Genomic DNA, 12614 nt, shown 5'->3' on the forward strand with positions numbered 1-12614 from the left:
TGGATTCACAGAAAATCTAGTGATGACTTGTATATGAATATTGCAGTATGAAACTTTATTAATAGTTATGAGAACTTTGCATATTGTTCTATTGCTGTATTACAAATGCATATTCATTTTACAAAGTCTTCTAATATAATTTAAAATATTTGGTCATAGTTTTGTTTATAATCTAAGAGCATCTTTTCTCTGTCACAAGATGCAAATTGTTAATTAACATCAAAATACCCTACAAATTGAATGTTATTTTATGATCTACCTAAAATTATCATTTTTAGCTGCTGTGTACATACATCTAATGATGCCTCTGGACACATCTTCAGTGATGTGAAATATAATGCAAGATGTCCTGGTAAAACTTTTTTTGTGAGAAAAGGAGGCATTCATACATAAGTGAGCAAAAACAGTTACGTTCAGGATATATTTTTTAAAACCCTTTAGTACAGAACAGTATCATTTGACCCATTATTATAATTATTCTGATTATTTTCACTCCCCCCAAACACACATTAATCCAATTAGTCTAACTTATGTTGTATGCTACAGCTGAGCAGCCAAAATGCGCTACTGAGGAAGTTTTGATCTACTGGCTGAGCTGTCTCTTAAACAGAGGCCCCATCCACCCTGTCACGTAAATGTAGAAGAGTCTGAGTCCAGGGTATTATTTTGAATAGGAGGAAAAATTAAGTTCCCATTGTTGCTAATATTTTATCCCTCAAAACCAAAATGAATTGTCAAGTTATTATATTGTTTTTGAGAGAGAGAGAGAGACAAATAAAAGCAGACATTTCCAGCACTACTTTGGTTTTTTATCCAATTTCTTCAGTCTCCGTCTTGAATATATCACCTTCCCACCTTGGTACATCGCAACAGAGTCAATCACAGTTCCTAATGTTTTTTTTGGATTATAGTCTCTGTAAGGAAATGTAGCAACTAATCTCTGCACTGCCAATATCCACATGAACAATCTGATAATGACAAAACTTTTAAAAATATTGCTGGTTGAGGGATGAATGTTGGCTAAGATACTGCAGAGAATTCCTCAGTTCTTTAAAATATCTGAGAGGTAAAGTTTAATGTCTCTAAAAGATAGTGAGAGCCTCCAACCATGGTACAGTTCTTCATTATAGGACCAAGAACGATAGCTTGGGTCAAGGTTTGCATTTGAATCGGTGACCTCCTGACAAGGATTATGGCTGACCCTTATTACAACACAACCAAAATGAGAATGTACAGTAACTTCTTGTTGGAGGTGTTGAGCCAGTTACAAAAAGGAGACCCTTTAGTGAGTTTGGAAAGTTTGGAACAGTTAATGAGCAGGAATGTGTTGGGGTGCCTTAGATTTCACCCCTGCAATCCCTTCGCCCTACTTCCAGACTGTAGACAGTAGGGGGAGATGGTGGTTGAAGATTTCAGGTTTTTACCAAGCGCACGACATCTCAGATGCAGCATCACTGTTTCTCCGGGTTCTCGTTGGGGACCACCCTATTTCTGAGCGTGTGTCATCTGCGTTTGTCGACCTTGGCCAACGATTGTAGCACTTGGTGGATTGTTTATTATTCCAAATCCGGGGTTTTGTGTTCATCTGAAATACAATATTACATTGAAAACACTTATACTCCAAAGAAACTTAAAAAAACAAAGCAGACTGCATCTTATAAATGTCATATTGTATCTGTATTTGTCCCACACACACATAAAGCAGAAGGACCATAATAATTCTACTGTTCACATTATACTTGCCACACTTTTTTAAGAAGAAAGTAGGCATTATGATGGCCTTGAATATGCTTTCCCACTTAATAAGATCCTCCTGATCCTGTGCCTAACTTCTACATTCCTGCTTAATCCCCATATCCAGTGATTCCCCTTGGGAGTCTAAGCATCCAGTGATCAAGCAACCGAGCATTCACACTCCTCCAAGTGCAGAGTTCCACAGATTTCCAATACCCTGAGTAATTTCTCCTCTTCCTGAGTCTAACTGGTTGACCCGTATTCCAAGAATGCTCCTTTTCCAGATGACACGCAGATTCAATATCTAACCCATCAAGCCACAGAGAATTAGTACATTTCAATGAAGTCACATCACGTCCTTGTAAATTCCAGTGACTGCATTATACATACTTAAGATCTAAAAGATATTGTAGGTATTCTGATATAGTTCAGACTTGCTATGAAGGTATGAGAATTACATTCTAGCTGGCAGATTTTATCATATTAACCTCCCCTCCCCTGCCTAAAAGTGACACACATTCTGTAATAGGAGTAAGAGACAATAGATTGAATATCTCTATATGAATTATGCTAAATGGTGTTTCTACCTTTGTCTACAGAAACATCTGCTTTCTATATAAGCTTACACGAAAATATTTTATGTAATATTAGAAACAAGCGGTTCATGCTGCTAACTGTAGGTCTGTTAGGTAGTTCCTCCCGCCGCAGAAGCCTTTGAGATTTCTGCAATCCTTCAATTCCAGTCTCTTTTTCTTCTCCATAGAGTGTAAGCTATGAAACTTGTCCCCAATCGCTCTGCCTTAAAGATACTCTATAAAACAAAGCTCTGACCTACCTTCAGTCACCTGTCTACTTATATTCTTAGACAGCTTACTGTAAGTTTTTAGGGGACTGAGGAAAGAAATACAAGTTGTAGGTTGTCTCCATCATCCACACTAAGTTGCATTGTGGGAATAGAATGTGATTGGGAGGATAGGCTAAACCAAGTATTTTATATCTTGTACCTCAACTCAAGACATCACAATTTCCTCTAACCTGTACAAACACTGCTGTGTTCATTTGAAGTGTCTCCATTCGTTCATTCATTCTTGCCAGCCAGTCCCCGTGGTCCGTGATCAGCAGCTTCAGGTCATCATTGGATTCCTGGATAAAATCAAAGCCAGTCTCGCTGCTGGGAGATGTGGCCTGAATCGCAGGAACATACAGAACAAGAGTTTCAAACATAGTGAAGCAAAGTAAAATTTGTCCCTCAACTCTACCACGATACTTGTAGTAGCTGGAGCATCATTCTTAGAGGCTGCAACTGAGCAAAATTATCTTCAAGCCCATGAAATAATTTAGAGTGAATCAATGGATTGTCTGTGTTATTTGTCCAAATGATGGTATGGATGCAGATTCAGTAACACTCAGGAAAGAGTTGGATCAATAGGAGAAAAGTAAAAGCAACCTCGACCATGTAAAAAGACCAGGAGTGTGGGAGCTAGCTGGATGACTTCCATACAGTTGACACGGACAAAATGAGTGGAATGGAATGCTTCTATACAACAACATGTTATGACTCTAGTCCAATTACTTTCAATACAATACATGCCTTGTCCTTGTTAGGCTCCCACTTGAAATCAAGCAAAGAGAGAGAGAGGCTGTATAACACCAGATAATGTTTTATTCACTGAAGCTGGTTCAGGGATTAATATTGGTCAAGATCCCAATGACAGCTCCACTGTGCTTCAAAGTTCATATAACCCTGAGGTTCATCTTCTTGTGGGCATACTAAAATCTATAGATAGTAAATATAACAGGGTCAGTGAAAGATTAACTGGAGTGCAGAAGTCAACAAACTGCAAATGTAAATTTATGAGTAAATAAATAGCAATAAATAACAGGAACATGAAATAAGATAAAGGGTCTTACAGTGAGATCAGTGGTTGTGGGAACATCTCAGTGGATGGGCAAGGGAGCGTAGTTATTCCTTTTTGTTCAAGAGCCTTATCTATAGTTGTGGGTAGTAACTGTTCTTGAACCTGCTAGTGAGAGTCCTGAGGGACTCGTACCTTCTGCCTGATGGCAGCAGCGAGAAAAGAGCACGGCCTGGGTGGTGGGGATCTCTGATGATGGATGCTGCTTTCCTACGACAGAGTTTCATGTAGATATGCTCAGTGGTTGGGAGGGCTTTACCTGTGATGTACTGGGCCGACTCCGCTACTTTTAGTTGGATTTTCCATTCAAATGCATTGGTGTTTCTATTCAAGGCCATGATGCAGCCAGACTAATGCAGTGCATGCTTTGCATCCACTGGAAAAGGCACTTCAGCTTAATGCTTTACTGTAAATGGGAACCATAGGAGAATCTCAGCTTTATGTCATTTTGAAGATTGGGGATTGATCTGGATTTGCACTGGTGTATTGAAGCCCCTGGGGAGGGACTTGAACCCCAGATATTCTGACTTGAGTAAGTATGCAACTGATGCTGAATTGACCCTAACTTAAGTTATTCCTACCCAACTGGAGGAGAAGAGTAGTGACAATATATCCCCTAGCTATATTAACATCTCTCAATAGAGGAAGGAATCAAATTCATACTTCTGGAACGGTGTGATGGATTTTGACCTCCCCAACCACAGGACTGTAGCAAACCGTAGTAAGTAATTGAAAGGAAAATAAAGTACGTGTTACCTCAGCAATAAAAAGTCGCAAGTGCTCCAGTTTGTCAATTTGGATCCTTAGGCGATCTTCCAGATCTTTCATCAGAGCCAAGTTTTCATCAGTCTTCAGATTTTGTGACATCATGATGACCCGCTATGGGCTATAAACTAAGTAATTAGATTTTATATTGAATTAGCTACAATTGGTTCAAAGGCCACTCCATTTTCCTCATCAGACCTTTCAATCAAATCTATTCCATATTTATTGCCTCTGTTCTCAACACCTTGCCTCCTACCTAGAACAAAGTTAGGGTTCTCCTTCTCTCTTATCTTTCATAGATCATCCTCTATAATTTGAGCTATCTTCAATAAATCTTCTCTCCTTCTGTTTAAGTTATCCAAAAGAGCCTGTTCCTCCACAATGCTCTGGCTCAACTCCAAACCTGCTTCTGCTCCAGAGCATCCTGTCTTTTTACATCTTCCCTCCCACCATTCAGGGATCCAAACGGGGACTAGCAGGGAGGTTGTATGGTCAGCATGGATGAGGTGAAGTAATAGCTCAATAATACTTCTTCCACTTTAGTATGTTGCATTTGGTATTCACAATGCAGCCTTCTCTACTGAAAGCCACAGAGTAGTGAGGTCATGTATCACAGTAACACATTCTTCAGTTCCACGCTGACCTTCAATCACCCATTTATAGTAATCTTACATTACTCCCATTATATTCTCCCCCGTTTCCATCAGCTCATAGATTCTACCCTTCACCTACACTAGGGACAATTTACAATGGAAAATTAATCCTCCAATCAGCACATTTTTTGAGATCTTCGATCAGGTCACTAGGTGAGGAGAAAAAGGAGTTTTAGATCTTGGAGCGGACTCACAGCTGGAAGCTGGAGGGAATTTTCTGGTTACAGTTATTTGAACGCTGGAAATATTAAAAACAGTAAATACCGTTGTTGGTAGAAATACATAATAAAAGCTGATAATGTTGTAAACTTTTAGCTTTAGTGGAAAGAGAATAGAGTTAACATTTAAGGCGAAGCGCCTTTTATATTCGAACACGGCCTGATCTACTAAGTATTTACAGCACTTTTCGTTTACTTCACCCGAATTAAAGTCGCGATGACAAGTCTTTTACCTTATGTTTTCCAGACGGAAAACTTCAACAAGAGTTTACCCTGACACACTTACCTGCTGGGGAAAGGAAAGAGTGCTATTCTTTTAAAAGAACCAGCTACGGAATGAAGTCCTGGGTTTACTTGACCGCCTGTCTTTAACTTGTTCACTGCTATTACTACAAGTTGGGTCTCCTTGGGGAATGTGAAGAATTCTGCCTCAGTTGGTGTTAGAAAAGAGCCGGGTTGGATTTTCGGAACCGGATTGAAATGTTCCAACAGGTGATCGGGATATAATTCTGAATCGACTTTTGAAAAATGATTAGATTGCTGTCAGTATAAACGTTGCAAGAACCAGGCCAGATTAATTGGGTTTATGGTTGCTTCAGTGATATAAAATCCCTCCAGAACTCCCCCTAATTCTGTAAACTTCTTAAGACCGACAAACCACCACTTCAGGCCTTATGCAGACACCATTATTCAGGAACAATACGTTTTCCTGGACCTAAACCTGGGAATTCTCTCCCTTCTTATGTATCTCACTTTCTTCTTCTCTCTCTCCCCACCCAATTTCTTTTATAACACTGATCTAAATCATGCTCTTGATCGAGATTTCAGTCTATCCTTTATATCTTCCTTGATTCTGTATCATATTTTTGAGTAAGCTCGTGTGCAGCATCTGAGAAAGTGTTATTACTGAATCATTACATTAAAGCCGATTGAATAGCTATTTCGTAATAGCTGAATATGACGGAATGTTAACATTTACTGAATCCTCATCATACCTCATTTTACCTGTATGTTGATTAGAACAGATACCTTTGTCCGAGGTCAATGGGACAGGTTCTGGCCCATTGCAATTAAAAGAATATTCGTTACCACAAGGAAAGCACTTTACATCAATTTGAGTACTGGGGTCGGTATTGAGAACTCATTCATTATGGATGCAAATAATTTGGATATGGCACAATTAGCAAGTTTGTTGATGATATTAAATTAGGGGTGTTGTTGATAATGAAGCAGGATACAGTGAATTGCAAAGAGACCTTGTTAAGTTCAGGAGATGGGCAAATTGATTTCAACTGAGGTAACTGTGAGGTGATGCATTTTGGACATTCACACCAGGGTAGGACCTATACAGTGAATGGGAGGGCACTGACAAATGTGGAATAGCGGCCCCTGGGAGTACAAGTGTGCAGTTCTCTGAAAGCAGTCCTGCAAGTTGACAGGATGTTGAAGAAGGCATTGAGCATACTGGACTACATTAGTGAGGGCATCTGTTTAGGAATTGGGACATATTTTGGCGGTTATACGAGTCATTGGTGAGCCTGCACTTGGATAACAGTGTACAGTTTTGGTCGCCCTGTTATAGGAAAGACATTGTCAAGCTGGACAGGGTGCAGAAGAGAGTTTCCAAGGTGCTGCCTGGACTAGAGGGCCTGAGATATAGGGAGAGATTGACCAGGTTGGATCTTTATTCCCTGGAATGCAAGAAAATGAGGGGCAGCCTCATAGAAGTTTATACAATCATGAGTGGTATGGAGAAGGTGGGAGGTTATAGTCCTTTCCCTAGGGTTGAGGAGTCCAAAACTAGAGAACACAGATACAAAAGTAAGAGCAGAGAGATTCAAAAAGACAGCCGAGAGGTAATGAATTTACACAGAGTACCTGGAATGAGCTGTAAGATGGTGGTTGAGATAGGTACAATTTAAGAGGTATTTGGAAGCATATGTGGAGGGGAGGGGAGAGGCTGAGCTCTGGCAACAGGACCAGCAGGGAGGTTGCTGTGGTCAGCATGGACCAGTTGGGCTGAGGGACCTGTTTCCCTGATGTATAGCTCTATGACACTATGTCCCTATAAGTACCCTTGAAACCTACTCATCATTACTGTCTTCCCTGCAACATAACAAACAAATTTCTACTACTCCTAGTGTTGTTTGAGTGATAAATATTGGCTGGATCATTAAGAAAAATTACCTGCAATTTTTGGATTATTGTAATTTATTTTTATAAACATTAGTCTCCATGGGTAAGAGCAATGTAAAGATGACACCATTGATAGCACATCTCCTTACGGTCTGTTGTCCAAGAACATATACTTAGTTGTCAAGAATGAATGTACAACTCTCTTAGGATACTGATACTCCACTCTATAATCAAACGTAAAACTCAAATCAACAAAGACACACGTAAAATTCTAACATCCACTTAATAATCTAAATCTGTAGGGTTTTTTTTTCCAGTCCATTTTACAAGAACTAACAGGTTAAAATTGTGTTTTTCAAAATTACTTAAGTCTAGTTTTGTGTTGTTTCATTTATATCTGTCTGACATAAGACCATAAGATATAGGAGCAGAATTAGGCCATTTGGTCCATCGAGTCTGCTCTGCCATTTCATCATGGCTGATTTATTAACCCTCTCAGGCCCATTCTCCTGCTTTCTCCCTATAACCTTTGAAGCTCTTACTAATCAAGAGCCTATCAACCTCCACTTTAAACATACCCAAAGACTTAGCCGCCACAGCTGTCTATGGCAATGGATTCATCAACGTCTCTTCATCTCTATTCTAAAGGGATGTCTTTTTATTCAGAGGCTGTGCCCACTGCTCCTAAACTTCCCCACTCTTGAAAACATTGCACTCCACTTCCATTCTATGTCTTTCAATATTCAATAGGTTTCAATAAGACCCCTCCCCCCACTATTCTTCTAAACTCCAGAGAGTACAGACCTAGAGCCATCAAATACTCTCTGTACTCTCTCCAATGCCAGCACATCCTTTCTTAGATAAAGAGCCCAAAACTGCTCCAAATGCATTCTGACCAATGCCTTATGAAGCCTCAACATTAAATGTGGGTACCTTTATATGATAAGCAGTGGGAGAAGTGGAATGATCTAAATGAGAATGTTATGTACATATAGTAAAATTATTCACTATGCACTTTTATTCAAATTTCAACATTCTCTCATCATAAGCACACACAAATCTATATTGCTTGTGTTCGTAGAAGTTAGACACAATGTATTAGCCAATGTTGATGGACTTGATCTGTGCTCAACCAAGAGATCCTTCTTAAGAATCCAGTAGCACAATCAGTATTTGATATGTGTGACAAAGAACTAATAGTCTGAGAATAGACCTGTGTGAGTAGAACAGTTTTGAAAAAAGTGGTTTGGGCCTCCCTACCATACCCACCTTCTACTTTTTCTTTTCTTGGTTGAATCAGATCAAAGTTTGCTCAGTTTAACTATTCCTTTTCATTGGTTTTGATCCATGATTAGTTCTTGGAGGGTAATCACTCGATGGAATTAGTGAACTTTTGACTTTTGAAGTAACACAGATTTCTGAATTCAGGAAATTGGCATTCTTCCTTAGTTGATTTTACTACACCAAGAACTCCCTAATACTACAATAGAGTGGAACAACCCTGGATATAATTTACATGTTTAAGAACAAGTTAGAAACTCAAACAGAATCGGAGGAAATGTTGTGTGAGTAAGAATTAAAGCCTGAATCTTTACGCTTTCTATGTATCAAAGACATGGTATGCACACCTTCCAGACAAAAACAATCAAGTGTGTTTGTCCCTGGTTTATCTAATGTAATTACATGTTTCTCTCAATCCCTGGAATCCTCTCAGACACCCAATCTCTTTTCAGTTTCAGAATGGTGTCACAGCCTTATGTGAAATACAGGAACATCCTAGTATTATACAAATAACAGATCTGATCCCAGCCTCTTGTTAAAAATGGAAACTTCTTGTATATATAGAAACAAAGAAAAAAAAGCAGTGAGGTATTTGCCAGATGGAGGAGCTGTATGGAGAGCAGCACCAGTGATTAGTTTTGTCTCTACAGTGAATTAGATGATGGGTTTGGCGGGGCGATGCAGTCCATTTCTAGTTACTGCAAGTTGGGAAGTTGACTACCCTGCCTCACTTTTGCTATGGTGGAGAATGTTCCCATTAAAAGCAAGTCAGATTTTTTTTTTCTTTTGCCCATTTAATGAAGTACTGTATGTCTTGCCTTTGTCCTAATTGCAAATAGTTTAAGTAGTCCAAATTAGAAACATAAGAAATTCTGCAGATGCAACACACTCAAGATACTGGAGAAACTCATCAAGTTAGGAGGTGTCTATAGACAGGATTAAACAATTGCTTCGAGCAAAGACCTCTCAAAGAACTGGAATGGACAGGGGCAGAAGACAGAATAAGAAGTTGGGAGGAGGTGAAGAAGTACAAGGTGACAGGTGATAGGTATTATGTATTTAATATTTCAGTAATATTACAAATATATAATTTGATTAAGCATTCTTGTTCATTTATGTAATATATTGCAGGCTATATGTAAAAGTACATAAATGGCATAAGTCATCACTCCACCATGTGATATGTGTGCACCTCATTTAAAGTAAAAACAAAGTTAAGACTAGCATTCCCAGCTCTGTTGTTTTTATGTTTTGAACATAGACCATAGAAATCTACAGCTCATTACAGGCCTTTCGGCCCACAATGTTATGCGAACCATGTAACCTACTGTAGAAACTGCCTAGAATTACCCTACCGCATAGACCTCTAATTTTCTAAGCCCCATGTACCTAAGAGTCTCTAAAAGGCCCTATTGTATCTGCCTCCACCACCATCACTGGCAGTGCATTCCATGTACCCACCACTCTATGTAAAAACTTACCTCTGACTTCCCCCTTGTACCTACTTCCAAGCACCTTAAAACTATGCCCCCTCATGTTAGCCATTTCAGCCCTGGGAAAAAGGCCTCTGGCTATCCACACGATCTACGCCTCTCATTATCTTAAACACCTCTATAAGGTCTCCTCTCATCCTCCGTCACTCCAAGGAGAAAAGGCCAAGTTACAAAACATAATAGTGATGAGGAAGTTTTAAATGAACCTGAGATGACTACCTACCTGTTGAAGTGCAGCAAGACGCTCAAGTTTAAATAGAAAATTGCAGCACATTTTAATTTTCTTCACAAGGGGAGAAAGTCACTTGAGTTAAAAAAAAGGGCAGAAAACAGACAAATTCATAGGTTCATGAACAGTGAGTACTGGGTGACAATAATTATAAAAAGAGTAAAAATGGTTGACTATATTGTAAAGTTTGACATGTTTGATTGCACAACAGATATCTGAATGTTATATACTGGATGTTATATACTGAGTGAATCAAGTGATAATTTGAAGCAAATGAAATGCCCGTTTTGCTGAGTGAATTGGGTTTAAAGGCATGCAGTTTCCTTAGAAAATTAACTGCTCCAACTAAACAAACCAAAAAGAGCTTTGCTGATATCATGAAAGTAATGCAGGAATACTCAGTACTATTGTTGACTGCAGAACACTTTATGTTTCATAAGCGGAATCAAAAGGAAGTGTATTTCAGCATATGTGGCTGAATTGAAGAGCTTGTCTGAGCATTGTCAGTTCAGCAATGGACATAATGATGCACTGAAAGGTAGTTTAATTAGTGGAATCTTAGAAGAAAGTTTTCAAAAACAGCTCCTAATGTGAAGCACAACTTACATTTAAAAGAGCAGTTGAAATAGCTGTATCAATGGACACAACAGAGTCGCAATTGAGTTGCAGTAAGGAATGAAAGTGATTGTGAACAAAATTGTAATATCTAAACAGAAACCTGCATGGCCAGACCATTGCGGCAGGGGTTCACATACACCAGACCAATCCAGATTTAAAGGCGAAACTTACAGAAAATGCAAACAGGTAGGAAACATACAGTATTGTGTAAAAGTCTTGGGTGCCTAACACTTTTGTAATTACTGTAGTAATTTTATGTATTGCACTGTACTGCTACTGCAAAAACAGAAAAAAAAACCATGACATATATGAGTGATGATAAATCTGATTCTGATGTAGGTTTCTGTGGTGGACTGAGAGTGGGAAGGGAGTAGGGAGAAGGGAGTAGTTGAGAAAGAGGGGAAAGGAGAAGGGAGAGAGCAGGAAGCACTGCAGAAATGTTCTGTAATAATAACAATAGTTTAGTATCAAATTATGTTGGTGACTCAGGGCTGGGTGTGTCTGCACCTGTGGCACACCCTCACCCTACCACTAACACTTTTTCTCTGCCACCTGTCCCACAACCCTCCCATGGCCTGCTCCGCTCCATTTTGACAAATACAGTACTGTGGAAAATGAATATCAAGCAGGCAAAAAAAAGACATGGACTGCACAGAGAAGAGAAAAAGATAAACAGCAAAGTTGCAGTTTCAAAAAGAGCACTAATTTGCATGCTGTCAATTAAAAATCTGATAACGATCAGAATAACACAGGGCTGAGTAGCCTTGAGATTTATAATATGAAAACTAACTACAGATAAGAAATACTCACAAAATGCTGGAGGAACTCAGCAGGCCAGGTAGCATCTGTGAAAAAGAGCAAACAGACAATGGTTTGGGCCAAGACCCTTCATCAGGGCTCTTGGCCTGAAACATCAGCTGTTTGCTCTTTTCCACAGACGCTGCCTGGCCTGCTGAGTTCCTTCAGCATTTTGTGTGTATTACTTTGATTTCAGCATCTGCAGATTTTCTTTTGTTTATAGACAAGCAATATGGCTTACACGGCAAAATAACTACAATGGAATTGGACACTGGCCCACCTGTTTCAGTCATTCCACAAACCGAGTTTGAACAGCATTTCAAAAATATTGAACTGAAGCCTGTTGACATCCCACCGTTAACTTACACTGGAGAAAAGATAACACCCAGTGAGAATGACATTTGTAATATTGAAGTACAACTGCCAACAAGCCACACTGGGCGTGTATGTGGTAAGAACAGGAGGGCTGGCATTGTGGAGTTGTGATTGGCTGAGACAACAACAATTTGATTGGAGATCCATCCACAATTTGCATGCCACACCCTCTGTAGGAGAATCAACTGAGAGTGAATTAAAAAAGGTTTTTGATTATGCAAAAACTGTCTCCATGTTGTACATCATGAACTGGAGCCCAACAGAGGGCAAATAGGTGTTGAAGCCAACTTTGTGCCTCTGATCAGAAAACACTGGACCAAGGAAGGATCATACTGCTCAGAGGAATTGTGAAAGTGGTGAAAGCAACAAAGGCAGTGGTCTAACTATAGCAGTTTTTG

This window comes from Hypanus sabinus, chromosome 18 (genome assembly GCF_030144855.1).
Source record: "Hypanus sabinus isolate sHypSab1 chromosome 18, sHypSab1.hap1, whole genome shotgun sequence".
Classification (NCBI taxonomy): Eukaryota; Metazoa; Chordata; class Chondrichthyes; order Myliobatiformes; family Dasyatidae; genus Hypanus; species Hypanus sabinus.